This window comes from Corvus hawaiiensis, chromosome 15, assembly GCF_020740725.1.
Source record: "Corvus hawaiiensis isolate bCorHaw1 chromosome 15, bCorHaw1.pri.cur, whole genome shotgun sequence".
Lineage (NCBI taxonomy): Eukaryota > Metazoa > Chordata > Aves > Passeriformes > Corvidae > Corvus > Corvus hawaiiensis.
This window is the reverse complement of record NC_063227.1, coordinates 17,554,383-17,576,938: the sequence shown is the minus strand read 5'-3', so window position 1 is coordinate 17,576,938 and position 22,556 is coordinate 17,554,383. Positions and strand designations below refer to the sequence as shown.

Sequence of the window (22,556 nt, the reverse complement as noted above, 5' to 3'; positions counted from 1 at the left end):
AACCAGCTCCAGACTGGAGAGGCCGCCTTGTGCTCCCAGCTCTCTCAAAACCTCATCCCTCCACATCCCACCAGGCAGCTCCATGGTGGCAGAGCACAAACCGAGAGGCTGCTCCAGATCCCAGGAAAGCTGGCACTGGGACGGGCCAGTGCACCCATGCCAGCCCCGTGTCACTGTCACCACTTGAGAGCGCCAGGGCCAGCTCAGTGCATTTGAGTTTGGCCATTAATGGGTGGTGGGGACCTTATGGTGCTCAGTGATGAGATCCCAAGTGCCCACAATCCCTGCTCCTGAAGGCAACCGCTTTGGAAGAACCACTTTTCCCAGCAGGAAGGGGACGGCCCTGTCGGAAAGCCGCCGGCCTTGTCGGAAAGCGGGTCCGCAGACGGCAGCTATTGACAGATGTCTAAGAGGACGGCGAATAATCCCGTCTTCCTCTGGGAGGATTCGGGTCGCCCTCACCCTCACCGGGGGTTTATCCATTGTCTGGATCTGCCGGCGGTTGTTATTTTTGGTCAGCACCGCGTTTTGCTTGGCCTCGCTGGCAGGAGGGAAATAGGAGGAAGAGGAGAACGGGGAGGAAGGCTGCTTGGCCAGGGCTCGGTGGGGGGGAAGACCAGCTCAGCTTTGGGAGGGGACAGTGAGGCACCCCACAGCCCTCAGGGAGTCCGAGTTGGTCTCCTCCCAGCCTCACAGCCTTGCTGAGCACAGCCAAAACTCACCACAGTGATGGGGCTGGCACCATCCCATCCCCACTGGTGCCCAGGGGAGTTGCTTCCAGTAAGCCCAGTGGGCCAGAGAGGCTTGAGAGGTTTTGGGGTACAGGTTTTGGGGGGCAGGAAGCAGTCAGGGTTCTCTCTGACACCAAAACCAAGTGCAGGGGAGCTCTGTGAGGGATGGGCAAACCCTGCCTGCAGACCCACATGTGTCTCAGGTCCATGCAGATGAGCCAAAAAAAGCTAGGGAGCTTCAGGAAGACAGATCCCCAACCTGCCCGGACCCCCCAGGCTATGGACACCCATCCCTCACACCTCACCCCCAGCACTGCAGCATCCCAACAGCCGGCCAGCCCTGCTGGCAGATCCTGTCCCCCCTCGTGGCTTGGGCCCACCAGCACCACAGGGTGCAGCTCAGCCAGCCCCTGGGATCCGCACCTGGATCACTACAGAGGCCCTGGCACAGGGTGCCCAGAGAAGCTGTGGCTGCCCCATCCCTGGAAGTGTCCAAGGCCAGGTTGGATGGGGCTTGGAGCAACCTGGGGTAGTGGAAGGTGCCCCTGCCCATGGCAGGGGGTTGGACTGGCTGATCTTTAAGGTCCCTTCCAACCCAACCATCCCCTGGTTCTTTGATTCTATCCTTCTGAGCCAGGTACAAGGGGAGGCACAGGCAGACCTGGGGTAAGAGCACCCAAGAGGATGTTCCTAGGGAGAAGACACACAGAAATGCCCCAAGACTTTGCTTCTCCCCATCTCCCCAGCAGTGATGCAGGGAGTATCCCCCCAAGGCAGGGCTTGCCATCCTTCTCCATGTCTTTCCACCATCTCCCAGTTGCCTGCAGAGCAGGAAGACGGTACAAAGATGCCTCCCCGCTCCATGGGATCTTGCTCCTACAAGAGATGGAAGGCATGAGCACAAAACTGCCTCTCCCTAGTTTTCCCCACGCTCAGCACCGCTTGTCATTCAAGCAAACCCCGTGGCCTTTAAGCTGCCAAGGTACCAGAGCTGCTCTGGAATTGGAGTTCGCTCGGCTCCTGCCCTGGAGCAAGGAATCTGAAACGCTGCCACTGGAAACGAAACAGAGCATCCGTCATTTTACTTGCCAGAAATATATCCAGCCCCCAAAAAAAGAAATACTGCCTGCAAAAGAGCCAGCAACAAAGCCCTCGATTCCACCGGTGAAGCAGAGCCCGGCATCGGGCATTTCCACTGGAATCCTGATTCTCTGCCCAATTCAAAATCACCCAAAATAAAACGAGCAGCAGGGTCGGGTTATGGCCAGAGGGGCCAGAAGAAGGGCGCCAGGTCATAATCAGGATGGCTGGTGGGGACCAGAAGTTCTCACCTAGGATGCTACAAGGAAAATCCATGGGTTTGGAAGGGGAAGAGGCAGGTGGCAGAGGCAGGGCTGGAGGGGATGAAAGGTCCAAAGGAGCACAGCGAAGCCCAGGCAGCCCCGCTGCGGGGATGTCCAGGGGAACCCACCCTGCCCGCAGCATCCTGCCCGCAATCCTCCCAGGCAGGGAGGGAGGTCATCACCCCCAGCCATTCCCGGTCGCATCCCCAGGAAAAGCAGCAGCTCGTTCCCAGCCAGCCCAGCCCCCAGCCCAGGCACGCCAACCCAAATATCTGCGAGAGGCGCTCCCCTCCCTGGGAACGGCGACTCGCCGCAGAGTTCACATGACCCAGCAATGCCTGATTAAACTCCCAAACTCCAAGGGAATACCCCTGAGGCTGTCTGAAGATAAGCTAGGAGCTAGGCTGCTCTCAGGAAATGCAGGAACTGGGAAAGAGCAATCCCTTTTTTTTTTCCTTTTAGATCCAGAATAACACAGAGCAAACCCTGGTGCTCTCTAGCTCAGACACAAACACTTGCCTGAGCTCGCTCCTGTGCACCCTGCAAGCTTCCCACTCCCTGAGACATCACCGGTGGCCGAGCCCTGCTGCAAGCCAGGTCCTGCTGGAGGCACTGGGGACGGAACCAGAGAGCCCAGGACAACTCCAGGCAGCACCGGCGAGCAGGCCAGAAGGTGCTGAGCAAGAGGACAGTGCTGGAGCCCTGGCAGAGGGGAGGGTGCTGCCCAGGCCATTGGGAGCCAGAGGATGGGGACACTTGCTGCCAACACCTCCAGGACCGGGATGCTTGGCAGGTGCCTCCACCATTTTGGTTCGCCCTAGGGGACACCTCAGGCGCTGGTTTCACTGGTCCTCGGGTCACCTGCACCCCTCACTGTCTTTTCCCCCTCCTTGGGCTTTTCCACGTTGGATGGTCATATCACTAGACCCAGATCTCCCAAGCCATCCGCACACTCAAGGGCAAGGGCAGTCAAGGAAACCACATTAATGCAACACCCAAACAAGCGGGTAAATTGGAGCATCCTGGCATCAAGAGGAAGATGATACTCCTCCCTTCTGCACCTGCTGGATCCCAGGGAGCAACCAGCATCTCATCCTCCAGGAGAGCAGAGCCACAGGGAGGGTTTGTACCACATCCTGGGGACCAGGGAACCCCAGGGGTGCCCCGTCCTGGCTGATGGTGGGGACACTGCAACACTGGCATCAGCAGTGACCAAATGTCCTCAGACACAAGGTCTGCCTTCAACAAAGACCACGGCTGGGGTGTCCTGCACCCAACACACAGCGTGCTCTCGGGTGAGCAAACACACCTGAGGCCGGAGGGCACATAGGGACTGACCCAAGCCAAGCTTTCCTTCAGAGATTCCTCTTGGGTATCTTTCTTGGTTCTTAACGCTTCTTCAAGAATCAGCCTGAAATGGAAGGCATCTTCCTTCCCTTTCATGGCAGTAGAGGATAGAAAAACAGCACTCCTGGGCAACCTGATGGCAGGAGTTATTAGGAAAACTGTTCCTGGAAAACTGTTCCCAGAAACCTGTTGGGCCTGTGATGGGGTGGCAGGGCAGGGAGGTGTTGTACCACGGCCCAGCTTCTTTGATGACTGGATACCAGTCTGGCTGCAGAAAGCACTGGGACTGCTGTGGAACACTCAGATTGTCCCTGGGGGTCCTGCACAGCCATGAGACCCCACTGTGGACTTTCCGTACATGAAGGGGGCGTAGAAGAACGGTGGACAGAGACTTCTCACCATGGTCTGCTGTAACAGGACATGGCACGAGGGTTTTGAACTGACAGAGGGCAGGGGTAGATAAGGTATGAGGGGGAAATTCCCTGTGAGGGTGGCCCAGGGTGTCCAGAGAAGCTGTGGCTGCCCCATCCCTGGAAGTGTTCAAGGCCAGGTTGGACAGGGCTTGGAGCATCCTGGTCTGGTGGAAGGTGTCCCTACCCATGGCAAGGGGTGGAACAAGATAGTCTTTAATTAGTCTTTTCCAACTCAAAGTATTTTCTGATTCTATGGCAATTTTTAAAAAGCACAAGTGAGGTGGGGGAAGCTGGCAGATCTTAAAGAACCAACCCCAGGACAGCTGGAAAGCAGAGCTGAAGTCCTGGGAAGGAGGAAGGGCTCACCATCACCACCACCAGCCACAGCATGGGTCAGGATGGGAGGGACCCTCAGCTGAAAGAGCTGCAGGACTCACAGTAAGAAACAGAGAGGTTCACTCTATGATTGTAAGGAGAGCAACCACGGAAAAACCCATGCACAAGCTGTCACAACACTGAGGAAGATAGGGAAGGGCCACAAGACTGAGCCTGGGGAAGCTGAAGCATGAAGGAAACACTGCTTGGTGGGAGCTGGAAAGAACTTACCGCACTGGAGATGTGCTCTGAGGGGACTGATAGCAGGGTGTGAGCATCTGTCTGGGCTCACTGCTCCTTCCTGGCCCCAAGCTCTGAGGGGCTACACTCAAACTGGAGCTAGATGTCAATGCTTCCTTCCCTCACTTCCCAGGTGGCAAGCTGGAATGACAAGGAGCAAGTTGGATGTAGTTGATGCCTGACATGTGGTGGCCCATCCATTCTCCAGCAAGCCCGGGGTGGGTTCAGGAGTCCCAGCCTGCCCTCAGGACCTGCCTGCCAGATTGGTGACCCCCCTTGCAAGAGAACCATCTTCCCTCACCAGGGAAGGGTTTGACCCCATCAGGGTTTTCATCTCTTCTGAAAGCCAATATCCATATCCCCATTTCTGGATGGGTCTTCCCACAGGCCTGGCAAGCTCCAGGCAGGGGAGGGAAGTTCCAGAGCACAGAGCTCCCAACCCAATGGGTTCCCACTGCCTGCTCTCAGCTTCCATGACGGACATCCTCCTCCACTTGCTGCTTCCCCAGCCTCCTCCGTCCCATCCCTCCTCCCTCTTCCCCATGCCAGAGGGTCCTACACCTTGCCCTCAGTGGCGTGATCCATGGAGGATAAGCCCAAGCAAGGCTGGGGGATGAGCAGGGGCTTGGGATGAGCTGAGTCAGGGAGTGCCCACAGGATCCATCCCTCAACAAGCTGGAGCACCAGTGGGTATGGACTTGTAGGTAGTGGATTCAACAAAAAGAAACCCATCCTTGGGTCTGGAATGAGCCGCTGGAATTTTAGGGACTGTCCACAACATCTCCCTCAGTGTTCTGACAAAGCTGTTTTCATCCCATGAGCTTCACAAAGACCTCTCTGAGGGGGGGAAGGGGGTTTCCTACTATCATAGCTCCTGGCACTTTTGACATACGGTACATCTAGGTTAAGGGTAGAAAAATTCCCAAGCAATTCCTGACCAGGTTCCCCTCAACCAGTGTGGCTTCCCCATCCTCATCCCAGATGGACCTACCTGTACTTTTCTCCTGCACACCATGATGCTGAACGACAGCACCCGGAGGGGGAACATCCTCCTCTGAGGATTTTTCAGACAAAAAATGTACTTTTTCACCCTGATGATGCATTTGAACAATGCAACAAAGCCAAATCCTGGTGCCAGGGCTGCAGCCCTCCGTATCCCAAGGGAAGCCGCCGGCACCCACGCTGGGGATTCAGGATGGGTGTCTCCAGACGATGGCCACGGGCATCCTCGTGTCCCCGCAGCAGCACTCCCGCTTCAGCTCAAGGGGTTTAAGCTGAAGCAGTGCAAGTCCCTGCTGCAGCCCCCCAAGGTGTAAGGCTCCCTGAGCTCTTAATGGGCTTATGGAGCTGCTGGGACCAGAGCAGCTCCCCCAGCACAGCGCCCGGGGGGACTTACAGGCATCCCCGGCTGGCAGCCCCCCGCGGCACCGCCCGCCGTCCCTGGCACAGCGGGGGCCGCCCACCAGCCCCGTCCCAGACGGCGCCAAGTGCTCAGCCTGCTCTCTCCCCACCCCAAATCCCACACGCCTCCTCCTGCTCGCCTCGAGGACAAAGGTGGACGTGTGTGTCCCCCAACCCTACAGCACATCCAATCCCCCCAGGCCATGCCACCAGCCTGGCACCCACACCTCCCTGCCTGCACCTGCAACCTGTGCCCCACAGCTGCATCCCACTCTGGTCCCTCCTTCGGTGCTCACCCCATCATCACTGTGCACCCCCACATCTCACCCTACCCCGCACCCCACATCTCACCCCACATCATCACCCGGGGCTGCGCTGAGCAGCAGGAGCAGGGGGGGCCTGTCACTGGGGCAGGAGCAACTGCAGATCCCCCCCACTCTGGGAGTTCAGACCCCCTCAAATTCAGGCTGAGGGTGAGAGGAGCATGTACTACTCAGCCCAGTAAGGCTGGAGGGGCCAGCACACCATCCCACGCCATCCCTGGGAAATCCTGTTTTTCCGGGCTTGGATCAAGCACAGTGGACTGGAAACAACGGCCAGCAGGAGCGGGGCCATCCAGGGAAAATCCTACTGGAAAGCAGTAAAACCCTATTCAGTAAAACCCCATTCTCAACCAGCACAAGTTTTGGGGAGGCAGCCCTGGCTGGATGCACTCTGGCAGGGAAGGCTCTGCCCTGCTCTTCATCCTGTTTTGGGGGTTTGGACTTTGTGCCTTTGGGTTTTTCCAGAGGGGAAGTATTTTAAAAAAGCAAAAAAAAAAAAAAAAAATCCCAAAACCTAAGAACGTTACTGAGCTCCTGTGAATTCCCTATCAGCTGCTGTACACGCACATGGCACAGAAAAATCCTTAGCAAATTCCTGCTGAAAAATAATAAAAAAACCAGGAAAACCCACCAAAGGCTGAGCTTGCCGGACACAGCGCGCCAGGAGAGGCTGACAGAGCTGTTACGGTCTATTGGGCCAATAATCCACAAACTAAGACAGATTTATTGTACATGGCAGATCCTAACAGCTCCAAAGAAACCATCACTGTCTCCTGGCGCTTAAAATTCACTTCCTTGGGGGGGAAAAAAGGGCCAAAATATGGCTTTACGAGATAAGATGCGTGGTTGGACCATTCTGTGACAGGCAGAAGCCTGTGCAAACACACACACGGCTCTTTTTTTCCTTGATATATAAATATATAAAATATCTCCTCTTCCAAGGCAAGCGAGACTGCATTACCCGTCGGAGCGCTGTCCTTACCACCGGATTACCCGGCTTGGTTTCACCTCCCTTAGCAAGATGGATTTGCAGGGATGTTGTTTCTGCCTCGATATTACCGATCAAAACCAGGGGGAGATAAAAAATCGAGTTAATTAAAACTAAATTGAGCCCCTGCATCCATCTGGCTTGATGGGATGGGTGAGTTTGGGTCCCCTCTCCTTGGAAGGTGTAAGGATCTGAGAAGGGAGATGCTGGAGGGGAAAGCAGGCTCTTCGCACTGGCATGACAGTGATGGCAAGCCTGGGATGGGGCATAGCTTGGTGTTGATGATGATGATGATGGTGATAACAAAAATAATAATTATATTAGAAAGGTCAGAGCTGGTGCTTTCCCTGTTCCTGGCAGACAGGACCCGAGCCAGTGTGGAGCAGCAGGCCAAGAGCGGGATCAGCCCGATCCCGTCGGTAATTGTGGCGTCTGTTCGAATCTCCGCGACGCTGGAATTCACGCTGGGCCCGGCTCAGAGCTTGCCGGCGGCTGATCATATCGGACGGGGATCAAAGAGGCTCAGCTTACGGCTTTAGCGCGCCGCTGGTCCCAGCCGGCGCTGCCACCCAGGGGGGGCCGGGCTCCGCTGGCCCCGGGGGGGGCCGCGCACCCGGGATGCTCCTGGGAAGCTCGGAGGGTGCGTGGGAGCGAGCATCCCTCAGCGGGGCGATGCCTGGGGGATGCCCGGTGGGGCCGCCAGCCCGGAGCCCCCCAGGCATGGCTCCTGCATAATGGGCCGGCTGCGCCGTGTGTTTGCCCTGACAGCCCCCACCAACCTCCGGCTGCACCCCAAAACCATCATGGGGGGGGTTTTGGGAGGGGGTGGGCATGGGAAGCTGGAGCAGGCAACCAGGAGAAAAGCTCTTGGAGACTCGCAGCGATGCCCACGGGCAGGGATGGGTGCAGGGAGTGGGGGTTGCATGGATGGCCCAGCTGCAGTCCCCGACTGCACCCCAAAACCATCCCAGGGGTGCGAGCAGTGGGATGCTGGAGCAAAGGACGAGTGCAGCAGCTTTCAGCTGCCCCCGGAGCCGCGGAGCGATGCCCGCGGGCAGGGACGGGTGCGGGGGGCGGTCTGCGTGGATGCTCCGGCTCCAGCCCTCCGGCCGGCGGTACAGCAGCGGGAAGGGATGTGCCGGGACTGGCCGGGTGGCTCCAGGGAGGGAGTTGAACGAGTAATTAGAGCAGGAGGCTGTGAGTCAGCAAACGATGCGTAACCTCGGCGAGGCTGACAATGAGGCAAAAGATGGCAGTTTCGACCGAGAGCGTCGGCTGAAAGGGCACATTTAGATATGCAAAAAGCAGCAACTCCTGACAATCCCAAGGCTGCGACCCGCTCTGCAACCCGTGCTGCTCCGGAGCCACCGTCTGCCCCGAGCTCTCGACGCCTTCCTCCAAAATCATTGTGAATAGAGACATGGGTGGGCGCAGACCAAGCCCCACGGAGCGAGGTAGTGGGGATCGCTCCCAAAAAAAACAGCGGTCAGGGGAAAACACCGGGCAGCCTCTGCTCCAGCATCCCATGCTGCCTGGAAAGTGCGATAGAACCACACTCGGCAGCTGACCTTGCTCCGGGTGCCCCGGGGAGAGGCGCAGCCGCGCTGGCGGCGATGCCCCTGGCACAGCCGCTGCGCTCCAGGATGGATATCAAGGTTTGGCTTGGAAGCAAACCCCAGCTCCAGCCACAGGCTCGTCCCCCCCGTTTCGGGGGTGCATCAGGGCTGCAGGCAGGTAGGGCCCCGCCGCACAGCCGCCCTCGGCGAGGAGAGTTTAATTAACCCCGGAAAGCGATCGTTAAACGGCCGGCCCGGGTAATCGATGCGGAAGGGGCAGCTTTGCTGCCGAGGGACCATCTGCTCCGGGGAGCGATGGCGGCTCCTCGTCCCCCCCCCCCGTCACCCCTCGCCTGCCGGGAAGCGGCCGCCGCCGCCACGGGGCAGCTGCTTTGGGGGCCCGATCGGAGCTGAACCTCGGCCAAGGCATCCCGGGGGGATGGGAGCTGCCCCTCGCCTCAACCCTCGCTTCCCGTAAAGCCCCAAGCCCCAGAGCCACGTGATTTCCGACACGACGCGGCCCCCTCCGGCACAAAGCCCACCGGAGGGTCCCTCCAGAGCGAGGCATCCCCCCGCCCCTGACAGGATGTGGCTGAAGCAAAGCTGCGCAGGGATGTGGCCAAGCACCCTTCTCGCCCCACAGCTATTTTCACCCTTGAGATGAGTTTGTGGCAGTCTCAGCCTTGAGGGCACAGGGGGTTTGTGTGTTTTGGAGCACCCAGCCCCCCTCCCCCCCCCCCGCACACCTATGGCCGCATTCCCGGGCAAATACTCAGAGGGATGCTCTCAGCATCCCGGCATCACCCAGGATACGTCATCCTGGCCTAGGGCACTGTATCCCTTCCCAGCCCCCAGCACCCCCAGGCCTTTCTCCAGCCCTGAATTTCCAAGTTCCTCCGCATTTCCACCCAATAAATGATGGCGGGTGCTCAGGGGCAGTAAGGCTGGGTGTGGTGCATCTGCTCCCGAGGGACTCAGGAGTTACTCCCCACTACAGGGCACTGACTCCAGCTCTGGGATGGGGTTCCTGGGCAGATCTGGGATGGACACAGGGAGACCCTTCACCCCTCACCCCATGGTCATCCCCCAGGAGAGCTTTGGGAAGCAGCTGGGGGTGCAACCAAGAATAGCATCCCAGGGCAAAGCCAGCCAGGGGATGGAGGAGCATGATTTTGTCCCCCAGGATGGGACCTGGGAGAGACCAGTGTCCCCAGGGGTGTCCCTCTCCTATGAGGAGACCTTCTGCCATCGTCACACCCCGACCAGCTCCCAGTATCAACACATCCTGGGAAGGCTGGGGGGGCCACGGCACTGGCATGACCCTATTGGGGTGATGCAGACCCTGGGCATGGAGCCACAGACATCTTCCTCCTGATCTGGATCTGTCCCCCACCCATCGGGAGGAGAGGAGCATCCAAGGAGGGGGAGGGCTGCACACCCCTGGAAGAAAGGAGCCCAAAGGTGCTTCCAGAGGAAGTGCTGGCACAAGGAACAAGCCCTGGAACACAGCACAGCCCTGAATCCAGGAAAAAGCCCTGTCCCATCCTCTGGCCTCACCTGGAGCAGAGGGGATGGTGCAGCTGCTGCTGGCCCAGGCATGGGCAGGGTGTCAGATGGGTCCCCAGGCCAGCCAGGGCCAGCAGGGTTCAAGGTGACCTGCAAAGCACAGAGTGGGCATATGCCCTCCTTGCCCCATGGATGGAGACATCTTGGGCTCCTGTTCAACTCCCCAGAGCTGCAGACCCCTGGAAAGGGGACCGTGTTTCTCCCCACTCCGATGGCAGCAGCTCAGCTGGCAGGGGATGGCACCCCTGCACCCACACACACCCTTCCTCACACACACTGGCACCAGTTTGAGGGCCACCCTGCCCCAGGCAAGATTCAGTTTCTGTTTGCCAGGACCTTTGGGAGAGCAGGCTGAGGCTCCAGTACAGAGTTGGCTGGGTGAGGGTTTGCCAGGACACCCACCACACCTGAGTTCCCAGAGGAACACTCAGGGATGCTCCTGGTACCCCAGCATTGCCCAGGGTACCAGCACCCAGCCCCTGGACGTGGGGATGAGATGACCCTTCCCATCCCTACCTGTCTGGGCAGGGATGCCCATGGCAGCCCAGTGGGAGAGCAGCTGGAACACTGTGGGCAGGAGGCAGCAGGGAGAGCCCTGCAGAGGAAGGGGGATGCTCTGCTTCCACTGCAGGAGGGAAACTGAGGCAGGGAAGGGCTGGGATGGGCCCACACCCTTGGTGCAGCAAGGGGACCTAGAGCCAGCTTTTCCTGATACTTCCCATCCAGAGGCCACTCCGTGCTGAGGACAGGGAGCAAAGACAGAGCAGGAAGAACCCCCCGCCCTGGCACTGCCAGACTCCAGTATGGGACGTGAGACAGGAGCACACCCTCAGTGAGGTGCCCCCCCAGCCCTCCCAGGAAGGATCCAGCCCCTCAAACTGGGGCTCAGCCCCAGAACAGTGCTTAAACCACCCCCAAACCACTGCTCAAACTCTGAGCCGGTACTCAGCCCCCTGAAATAGTGCTCGGCCACCCAAACTGGTGCTTGGTGGCCAAACTGGCTCTCAGCTTCCCAAAACAGTGCTCAGCTCCCAGGCCAGTGCTCATCCCCCCAAGCCAGCGCTGAACCCGAGTGGGTGCTGAACACACCAGACAGTTGCTTCACCCCCGAGAGGGTGCTCAGCCCCCCAAAACAGTGCCTGACCCTCAAGACAGTGCTTAGCCCCCTGAACCAGTGTTCAGCCACTGAGCTGCTGCCCAGACCCCAAATTGGGGTTCAGGCCCCCAAAACTGTGGTTGAGCCCCAAGCTGGTTCAGTCTCCTAAAATGCTGTTTGACTCTCATGCTGGTGCTCAACCCCCCAAAACAGCAAACCCTCAAACCAGTGCTTGACGCCCAAGCCAGTGCTCAGCCCCCCAAAAAGCCTTACCCCAGTGGAGGGGTCAGCCATTCCATGGTCCACCCCAAGGACAGCCACTCCAGTTTCCTCCCAGTACACATACTGGTCACATGGTCCTTCAGAATGGCCAGACAGCCCTGAGGGGGTTTCCCCAATTCCTTTCACCCCTCCATCACCAAAAGGACACAGGAGCAGCACGGCAGGGAAGCCAGTCCCTTCTCAACACCCTGGCTGTGGGAAGGGACATGTCCCCCACTCCGCAGGGAGCTCCTTGTCCCCTTTCCCATCATTTCCCATGGGAGCGAGATAGACAAGATTCCTGGGGCTCTGCTGGGAGTATCCCTGGCCCCTGAGCCATGGAGGGTGAGGGGCCTGGACAAAGGTAAGGAGTATTAGGCACGAGGTCCCTGGTTATCCTTGGAGGTGGCTGTATGGTGGGATGGTTTGTGGGATGCAGACCAGGGACATTGGCTCAGATGAGAGCACATCCAACCTCTAATGGAGGCAGCTGCTGACTGTGGGGGACTTATTCCCCACTGCCAGGGTGCTTTCCAGCCCTATCCGTTGAGTTATCAGCCTTTGGGATGAGCTCCTGAAGCTGCCCCCACACAGCCCAGTGCCAGCTATTCCCAGGATTAGGCTGGCAGTAGTTATGGATATGGTTGTTCCCCAAAGCACCAACCACAGGCAGCCTGGGGACCCCCAGGGAATGGCCACAGGCCCCCCAGTTCCCCCATTCTCCCAGGTTCGCATTTCCCCCCCAGCTTTGGCATCTCCAGACCCCCAGACACAGCCCCCATCCCTGCTCCATCCTCACATCCGTCCCTGCTGTCCCTCACCCCTAATCGAACTGGCTGCCGCACAGACTCATCCCAGTTTAATCTTCATGGTGCATCAGGCACGGAAAAAAAACACAACGATTTTCCTTTTTTTTTTTTTGGGGTCTTAATCTTTACCTGGGGTCAGATTTACCAATCCTCCCACTAATCCCCCAACGCCTTCTCAAAGCAAAGGGCCCCCTCCTCTGCCAGCCTCGAGGGAGCGAGTCCAGGGAGCACCCATAGCCCCAGGGTGCCTCGGGATTAGCACTCCAGGTGACTGCAGTTTTTCCCAACGAGGTGGCAAGGCATGTTTTTAAAGGCTCTTTTTATTTAAGGAATCTGAATGTGGTGGGGGGAGGGAGATCACAAGGCAGTGGGGAGATAGGGGGAAAGCCTGGGGATCTCAGCTCCACTGACAGGCTTGGATTTGGGGAAAATATTCGGGGAAAGGATGAGAAACCACTTCATAGAGAGGATTCAGTGCCATTCCCTGCCTCAGTTTCCCCGTGTGTAGAGATGAAAGGTCACCCCCTCTCCCGGGGACTCAGATGGCACCAGCTGCCCCTGAACAACCCCTCCAGGTCATCCCTGGTGGGGCAGGACTGGGAATCACCCCGGACCTGCAGATGGGAGGATTAGGGGGCTGCAGATGTGGGGACAAGAGTTCCCGTGGATGTGGGGGTGCTGGCATCCCTGTGGACGGGGGGACACAGGGCTCTGCAGAAGGAGGGCAGGGGGAGCAGGGGGCTTTGTGCGTGGAAGGCTCTACAGAGAAGGGCAACAGGGGATCTGCATATGGGGGGACAGGAGTCCCTGACGATGAAGGGACACAGAGCTTTGAAGATGAAGGGACAGGGTTCTCAGCAGAACAGGGGGACAGGGAAGCCTGAAAGTGGGAGGGAACATGGGGCTTCGAAGATGGGGGCACAGGAGTCCCTAAAGAAGTGGGGACAGGGGTCCCTATTGATGAGGTAACAGGGGGCTCTGTGGAAGGGGACAGGGGGCAAGGGTGACAGAAGGAGGGGACAGGGGCCCTGGCAGATTCAGGGGGACAGAGGAGAGGGGTCCCTGCAGGAGGAGAGGTCAGAGATCCTTGCAGAAAGGAGGGCGGCACAAGGGTCTTGCAGACAGCAGAGGGACGGAGGGGACAGAGGTCCCTGCAGAAGTAGGGGACAGGAGCAACAGAGATCCCTGCAGATGGCGAGACAGGGTCCCTGCAGATAAGGGAGACAGAGCTCCCTACAAATCCGCCCTTTCCACGCCAACCTCCCGCTGTGTCCCCCTCACACCGGGGCTGCCCCCCAGCTCTGCTGCGGCGGGGGCTGCGCAGATCCCCCCGGCTCGGTGGGAGGCGGGGGCTGCCCGCAGCCCTGCCCTGCCCGGGCCCCCGAGCGCCTCGCACCCCGGCGGCGCTGGGCGAGCGGGCTAACCGGGAATGGCAGCGCGGCCCTCGCCGCGACACCGCGCACGCTCCGCCGCGGCCGGCACCTCGCCGCGCCAGCCTGGAATTTGCAAGCTGTCCTGATGCATTAAAGCGCAAACGCCTGGCGCCCAGCTCGCAGCCCTGTGCCCGGCTGTGCCAGGCCATGGCATCCCCTCCCCGGGGATGCCGACACGGGGCCAGCTGTCCCCGAGGGCGGCCAGAGCCACCATCACCATCTTCATGCTCCGCGTTTATTTTTCTCCCCCCAGCCCCAGCTTTAAATAGCGGAACGGGGAGAGGGTGCCAGGCTCACGCTGTCACTGTGGTGAGGCAGGGGACACTAGGGACATCAAGAGTGGAGGGTCCCCAGCAGTGCTGGCACTGGGAGCAGGCAGAAGCCCAGCAGCACGGGCGGCAATGGAGCCCATTCCAGCGGGCAGCACGTTGTGCCAATCCAGGGCACGGAGGGAATGGGGACACACAGACAGACACGGATGGACAGAGAGGGATAGGGTGCTCCGCTTGCCATCCCAGGGACAAAGGTATGGGACCCCGAGATGGGTGCCATGGCACCCCTGCAAGGACCACCCTGGAGAGCCAGACAGAGATGGGCTGCAGTCCCCTTGGACAGCACCCATCCCCTGGGGATACCAGGGTCCCCCCTCCCCTGCGCCCATATTCACACTGCACCCCTCCAAGTCCACTCCCTACACCGGGTACTTCCCACAGATGCAGGAGGGAAAGGTGGGGAGGGACAGCCCAGCCTGGCACTCACAGTTCGGTGTCCAGCCAGCACCCACCATCCCACATCTCCCACCCTGATGCCTTTCAGATTCCCTGAGATTCCCCACGACCACTGTCACGTGTGCCATGGGATCCCCTCCAGGTCCTGGAGGGCACTGGGTCCACTGTGAGAACATTGGGCACCTGCCAAGGCTGTGGGCAGAGGGGACACCCCAATCCTTGGCACACGCTTGCCCACGCACCAGTGATGCTCCCAAATTGTTCAAGAACCCAACACCCACCCTGTGGCCAGCGGGACACATTCATTCCCCAGACAGGCAGGATGGGCTCAGCCGGCTGTGCCGATCCCAGCCAGAACGGGGCAAACAGCAGCGGGATGCCCGTGGGAGGAGGGAACGGCAACAGCCGGCTGGAATAAGAGTGTGAAGAAACGGCTCTTGCGTGCTCTGTCCGGAGCCAGCTAACGAGGCCATATTTGAAATGCTTCGCATACCTCCGGTCATCAGATTAGTGAGATGCAGAAGGTAAAGCAGAGGGCAAGAGGAGCGCTCCCAGGCAGCGATCCTCGGCCGGCCACCGCTCCAGCCCGCTGCGGGAACTGGGGGAAAAGTCCCCGGCTGGCAGCGGGGCACAGGGCACCCCAGGAGTGATGGGTGCTGGGATCTGCCTCCCTGCTGTGATCCCAGCACAGGCACAAGGGAAAGGTGGGGAAGGATAACCCAACGTGCTGCCATGGCCTGGCCACCAGCCACTGCCACCTCCCCATGGCCCAGGCAAGGCCTGGCCCTGCTGAAAAACATTCCAACATTTTACAGGGGCTTACGGGAAAGTCAGAGAGAGACTTTTCACTAGGGTCTGTCATGATAGGACAAGGGGTGAGGGTTTTAAACTGAAAGAGGAAAGTTTGGGATTGGATATTAGGAAGAAATGCTTCCCTGTGAGGGTGGGGAGGCCCTGGTGCAGGGTGCCCAGAGAAGCTGTGGCTGCCCCATCCCTGGCAGTGTCCAAGGCCAGGTTGGACAGGGCTTGGAGCACCCCGGGATAGTGGAAGGTGTCCCTGCCCATAGCAGGGGTTGTAACTGGATGATCTTTAAGGTTCCTGCCTGCCCAAACTGTTCTAGGAGCCTATAGACGGAGCAAGATCCCACAGAGCCTCCAAGCATCATCTGTGGGCACAGCTCGCTTGCCCTTCCCAAGGCATCACTCCTTGGGCATGAATGGTCCTCGCTGGCCCTGCTCCAGATCCAGGAGTGGCAGGGGAGCAGGAAGCTGCCTCTGAGCAGCAAGTGGGTGCAGAGGAATAAGAGCTCTTACAGGGTGAGAGCACCTGGATCTGCAAACACTTGGGACCCTTCAGGGTTGAGATGTTCAAGTGAGAATGTCTCAGCCTTCAGGATGTTCAAATGAGAGACTCGGCTTGGATCTGGACCCCAAAATCCCATCTCTGAGGGAGAGAAAGAGGCACAAAGCCCACAAGGGCAAAAAGAAGTGAGAACCAATGACACCAAGACCCTTGGGGACACCAAGAGACAACCCGGGGGCTGAGTGGAGGGAGCTGCATTGTTTGGTTGGGCATAGACAATGACTCCACAAGGAAGACTGGGGGAGACAGATATTGCCCAGATATCCCTTCAGAGGCATGGACTCAAGGCAGGTTTGCAAAGGCAAAACCGAAACACCCATCAACGACAGTCAGGCACCCACAAACCAAGAATGACCAGGGACAGCAGCACCAGAGGAGGCCAGAGGGGAACATGCCCAATCTCATCAGACCTGAGCACAAACCCAATCCTCATTCCAGCAGGGGCCATCCTCAGGGAGCTCAGCACGTGCCAGGGCCAGCTGCGGGTTTCATGGGTGGCAGCAGCCACCAGAACCCACTGGAGTCACTCACAAGGCCAGGACTGCCAGCCCTGTTGCCAGCCCTGCCACCACCCAGGTGACAATCAGCCCCTGGGGATGAAGCCCATCTCAGAAGTGACCCAGAAATGACAGGGTACATCTCACCCCGTGGGCAGGTCCCACCCTTCACCCACCGAATATATCCCAGGGCTGTCACAGGGCAGGGCCAGTAACCCGAGCCCTTTTCCAGCTCCCACCTCTCTGAGCTGGGAGGGTGGAGATGGAAAAGCACATCCTGCTTGGAAAATCAGAGAACAGCTTTTCTTTTTTCATTCTTTGCCACCACTTCCAGGGTCACACATCCTCCCGTGCCCGGGCCACCACACTGTCAGCATCACTGTGGGGAGGTGATGCATCCTCATCCTCCCAGCACAAAGGATGCCCCAGCTCAGGCAATGGAAAATGCTTTGATACAAATGACACTGTTCCAGGACAAGGACATCGAGCCAGACCCACACATCCCAAGGTGATCCCACAGCCTGGGAGCCATTATTCCAGTCTCGTTTCCATGCCATAACCATGGATGGTGGAAACCAGGGACACCAAGGCAGCCACTGGAAAACCTGACCTCAAAAATCCTTTTATCCACATAATCACAGGCTGCCACCCATGTGCAGCACAGGCTGTCATCTCGGACCATCAACACACTCCACCTGCTTGCAAGCCATGGGAAAAGACAAGCAGGGATGAAATCACTCTAAAGATATAAGGGATGCACCCCTCAGCACCCCAAAAGGAGAGACTATAGGGCAGGCACACCACCAGCATTGAGCTGTTGACAGACCCCAAAGCTTTTCAACTGTATATATCAGGTGCCCAAGGGCCCGTGGCCAGGGTAAATGTGCCCTTTGGACTTTCCCAAAGGCAAAGGGACCCACAGGTCGCCTTCAGCCACTCACTGGGGTCACACCGTTCTGCTGCCTGCTGTCCCTGGAGCTCTCCTGGGGTTCCAGCCCCATGGGTGTCCCAAAGGCCACAGGACATGGATAGGGATGCAGGCTGCTCCTCACCCACATGCACTGATGCTCCCCCAACAGGCCCCCCAGGACAGGGAGCCACAGCCTCCCCACCAGGACATGTCCCTCTGCTGAAGGCAAAGGCAGCTGCAGAGCTGATCCCCACGGCAGAGCCACTGCTGAGCAGCAGCAAACTCACATTTCCTCCACTCTGGCCTGGCGTTTCTCACTGGCCACATCTGGAGGTGGTTCCTCCTCCGGCCACCCCTTTGCCCACCTGCCTCTTCCCTCCTGCCCCTCCTACACCCCTGCTCCCTGCACCAAATCCCAGACTGGTTTGGGTTGGAAGCGACCTTAAAGTCCACCTCATTCCACCCCCTACCAAGGGCAGGGACATCTTCCACTGTCTCAGGTTGCTCCAAGCCCTGTCCAACCTGCCCTTGGACACTTCCAGGGATGGGGCAGTCACAGCTTCTCTGGGCACCCTGTGCCAGGGCCTCCCCACCCTCAGTGTAAAACATTTCTTTCCTATGTACAAGTTAACCCTGACCTGTTACGGTTTAAAACACTCACCCCTTGTCCTGTCACTCTGGGCTCTTGTCCAAAGTCCCTCTCCAGCTCTCTTGAAACCCCTTTAGGCACTGGCAGGAGCTGTAGTCTCCCTGGAGCATTCTCTGCTCCAGGCTGAACATCCCCAGCCTGTGTCCAGAGCAGAGGGGTTCCAGCCCTTGCACCATCTCCGTGGCATCCTCTGGACCTGCTCCAACAGGCCCCACATCTGTCTGTGCTGGAGACCCCAGAGCTGGATGTGGTGCCCCAGGGGGGTGTCACACAAAGCAGAACAGAGGGAGCACCCCCTCCTCACCCTGCTGCCCGTGGTGCAGCCCAGGATACACTCGGCTTTCTGGGCTCTGAGCACACAGTGCCGGCTGACGTCCCATCTGTCACCCACCAGCACCCCCAGACATTTTCCACAGGGCTGCTCCCAGCCCATCCACCCCCTGGCTGTCCCCACACAGGTGCAAGACCTTGCACTTGGCATGGTTGAACCTCCCACCTTCCTCCTTCCCCATCACCTGCCTGGCAGGAAAACAGCTATTGCCACACACCAGCTACTGCCAGCATCTCCATCCTTTCCCGAGCCACCACAGCCCATCCATTCTCATGTCCCCAGCTGGGTGGAGGGCCAGCCTTTTCCTGGGATAGTGGCTCCCATCCTCCTCCCCAGCCTGGATGAGTTTCAAGAGCACCAATCACTTTGGGGACACCTGGCCCCCCCTGGCTCCATGCCTGGGCTCTGTGCAGAGAGGTGGCTGCAACGGGCAGCAGTGACAACTGGGAGTCCCACAAGACCCCCCATGCTCCCAGGAGTCAAAGTCGAGTCAGGGGAAAAGGAAGGGGAAAGGAGAAAAAAAAAAAAAACCAAGCCTTTTGAGTGTAATATTTTAGTTGAGCACCAGAGCATGAGTAAAGGAGGGAGCTTTTCGTGGTCTGGTGAGTTTAAGCTATGAGCTGAAAGTTTAACTATTAATACACTTAATCAAGAGGTTGTTCCTACAGCCGGGATTTGGGAAAACAAAACAGGGAGGCAGGGGAACGGTGCCACCCGCTGTGGCCACCCCGAGGAATGTCCCTGCTGGGGGAGGTGGAGGGTCCAGGACCAGCTGGGGCCGGATCCAGCCTCGGCCAAGCCTTGCATGGACACACCAGGAGGTGCCAGGTGCTGGCTGTGAGGGCCAAGCACCCTGCCCTCCCTCCAGTGCCCCACACAGGAGATTTGTCAGAGGGGACAGTTTTGGGGAGAGGATGTCACCCCCAAACCCTGCAGCATCCCCAGGTCGCAGACAAGCAGCACCTGCACTGCTGCCACCTGCCTGGAACGGCCCTGGTGACACCAGGGGATGCCGGTGGGTGAGGGACCGCCAGGGTGGGGGATCCCCAAAACGCTCCCCACACCTCCACAGCGTCTCCCCTGACATCCACCTCTGCCACAGAGGAGAAAGAGGAGGGACAGGCTGGATTTTGAGGTGCAGCACCCAGAGCTCCTCTCCTCTGCCCACCCACCTCGTGTCACGGGCAGGAGGCACGGGCAGGAGCGCGGGGAGGTGCGGGCAGATGCCTGGCAGCGCGGCGCCGGCTGCCCGCATCCCCACCACAAAATCCATGTCAAGGACGCCCCGGCCGGCTCCTGCCTCTTCCCACCGAAGCAGGGGGGAGGACGCGGGGACGTTCGTGACGCCCGGCACAACCCCCCCACCCCCTGCCTGCACATCCCGCCAGGCAAACAGCCCCCCCGACCCTGCCCCCGGGGCCACCGAGCCCCGAACGGCGCCGGGACCAACTTCTGAGCGGCACCGGCGGGTCCTTTGTTACTTTGCTTTTGTTGTCACACGCCGGCGCGTCCCCGTCCCCATCGTCCCGTCACCGTGTCCCCCCCCCATCCCTCCCACAGCCCCCCCCCCAAGCGGCGTCCCCGAGGTCAGGGCGCGACATCTGCCAGCGCGACGGGGCGACGCCGGTACCGGCACCGGGGAGGGGGGCGCAGCGCCGGGGGCATCTCCGGGGGTACCCCGCGCGGGGACACTTGGGGTGACACCGCCACCGATGGGGATGCGCTGCGGCGGCCCCGCGGGTGCCGCTGGAGGAGCCGTTTCTCCAAAGCTTTTCCCGTTGGGAATGCGAAGGACGGACGGACAGACAGAGGGACGGAGCAGGGTTTCCATGCCTACCAGCGCTCCCGCTGAGCGGGACCTCGGGGAGAGTCACCCCCCCCTTTCCCGTCCGATCCCCCTCGCCTCGGCCCCGCCGGGGGATGCAGCGCAGCCCGCGGGCAGCAGCGGAGACCGGGGAGCACTGGGGGCCGGGGCGGAGGGGGGGGGGGGGGGGGGGCGGAGGGGTCCCCGTCCCCCCGCAGCCCCAGGTGCGGCCCCGCCGCCGGGCTGGGGGCCGGGGGGCGCGGACAAAGCGGCACAAAGGGGCCGCTGACACAGCAGGGCCCGTTTCCAGAGAAACAAAACTTCCGCCGGCCCCGGCTCCGCGCCCCAGGTAGCCGGGATGGGCATCCCCCCGCGCCCCCCCCAAACGCGGCCTCCCCGCCCTCCCACAGCACGGCATCCCCCATCACTCCCCCAGCCCCCCCGGCACGGAGCGGCGGGGGGTGAAGGTTGCCCGGCCGGGTCAGCGCACACGCGGGGCCGTTACCGCAGGATGTGTGCGCAGCTTTGTTTGTGCGTGGGATGCCCACCCCCCCCATCCCCATCCCACCCCCTAACCCCCCATGCCACCCCCCCATCCTCCTCTCCCCAATCAATCATCCCAGCAAAGAATAACCCGACCCGAAGCAGCCCCGGCCCCGCAGGAAGGACGCTGCCGGCTGCGGGATGCGGTGGAAAAAAAAAATAGGAATAATAAAATTAAAATAAAAGGGAAAAAAAACCAAACCAAAAACCAATACCCCACACCTCCGTGGGGCGCATGGGGCCGCGGTTCGGCGGAGTTTGAGGCCGTAATTCCCAAATTCGGGTACAATCCACAGCCCCCGCGGTGGTTCTGGGGCTGGTGGCACCCACGCCGGTGCGAACGAGGGATGTTCCACGGCGCGATCGCGGTGGCTCGATGGGTGTCGGGGTGCGTGGGGTACGTGGGGTACCCTCCCCGCCGCGGGTGGGGGGAGCAGGGGGTTTGGGAATCCTGTCTGACGGCAAAGCGGGGCGGGGGGGTTCGTTGGGAACGGGGGAGATGATAAAGTTGGGTGAGTTGTCGCACATGGCTGGGCGATGGCGAGCGGCGCCGCTCCCACGGCCACCCCGCGCCCGGGCACCGGTGGCGGAGCCAAACTGCCGCGGGAGCCCGGCGCACCCCGGGGAGGCGGGAGCGACCCACGCGCGGACACCAGCACGGGGTGGGGGTCCCCCCGCGCCCCCCACGCGAGCCCCACCGCGGGTGGCAGCGCCGGCCCCGCTGCCCACCGCCTCCCCCCGGCGCCGCCGCCCCCCGCCGCCCCCCGGCCCCGCCGCCACCATTGTCACCCGGGAAACCACCGGGCGCTGCCGCGGCGGTCCGGGGCGGCGGGGGGAGACGTGGGGGGTTCACTCCATCCCTCCCCACGGCTCCCAGCGCATCCCAGCCGGGCTGCGGGTACCGGCAGCGGGGTTCAGTCGCACCGAGAAAAACTTTGCTCGTTACCCCGACGTCCCCCCCACCCCCCCGTCCCCTCCCATCCCCGGGAAGCGGCGGGGCCGCTCGGGCGCCGCGCAGGCAGCACTGGCCGGGCCCGACGCGGGCAGGCGGGCAGGCGGCCAGCTCCGGCCCCGCCGCCGCCGCGGGCAGCCCGGGCACGGCGCCGGGCAGCGGGGCGAGCCGCGGATCCCCCCCGCCAAACTTTTTCTTCTCCGCCACCTCCCCTTTCTCCGACAGCCCCCCGACACCCCCCACCCCAACTCCGCCGCCGGAGCGCCCCGGGGGCCGGCACCGACCGGCGGTCCGGGAGCCGCCGCGCTGCGGGCAGCGCTGCCGGGAGCGGCGGGGGGCTGCCCGGGCGCCGGCGAGGGGGCAGGAGGGGAAGCGAGCGGGGTAGGGAGGGGAAGGTCAGCACCTGCCCGGGGCCGGGGCCGGGGCCGGGGAGCCGAGGCGGGCTCGGTGCCTCGCCGCCGCCGCACACCCACCTCCACATCGCCGCTCGCTCTGGGAGTGCGCAGCCCCCGCTCCGCGCTGCACGGCGCTGCCGCCGCCGCCGCCGCTGCCCGCGGCTGCCGGCAAAACCCGGACCGGACCGGGCCGAGCGCCCCGCGCCGCCGGACACCGCGACACGCCGCGACACGACACGCCGCGCGCGCCCCCCGCCGCCCCGCGCGCGCGCCGCCCGCACAGCCAGCCTCCCCCGCCCCGGCTCGCCCGACCCCCATCGCCGTGTGGCTACACCCATCGCCAGTGTCCCAGCCGCCCCCACGGGTGTCACCCCGCTGCGCCGTGGGCCAGCCGACCCCGCGGGTGGCGACAGAGTGTGACCCTCGTGTCCCAGCCACCCCCCACGGGATTTATCCCGCTGTGACCCCCATGTCTTACCTACCCCCCCCCGTCACGGGTGTC

At 61.0% G+C, this 22,556-nt stretch overlaps 1 protein-coding gene across 2 annotated transcripts in view; it reads right to left on the bottom strand.

Annotated features, from left to right (window-relative positions):
- Positions 1–22,205, bottom strand: part of CXXC5 (CXXC finger protein 5) — a 36,500-nt gene extending 14,295 nt beyond the window's left edge. For both annotated transcript variants that reach the window (XM_048319936.1, XM_048319937.1), the window contains exon 1: positions 22,133–22,205. The gene's annotated coding sequence lies outside the window, so the exon portion shown is untranslated. The remainder of the gene's footprint in view (positions 1–22,132) is intronic.
- Positions 22,206–22,556: the final 351 nt, after the last annotated feature.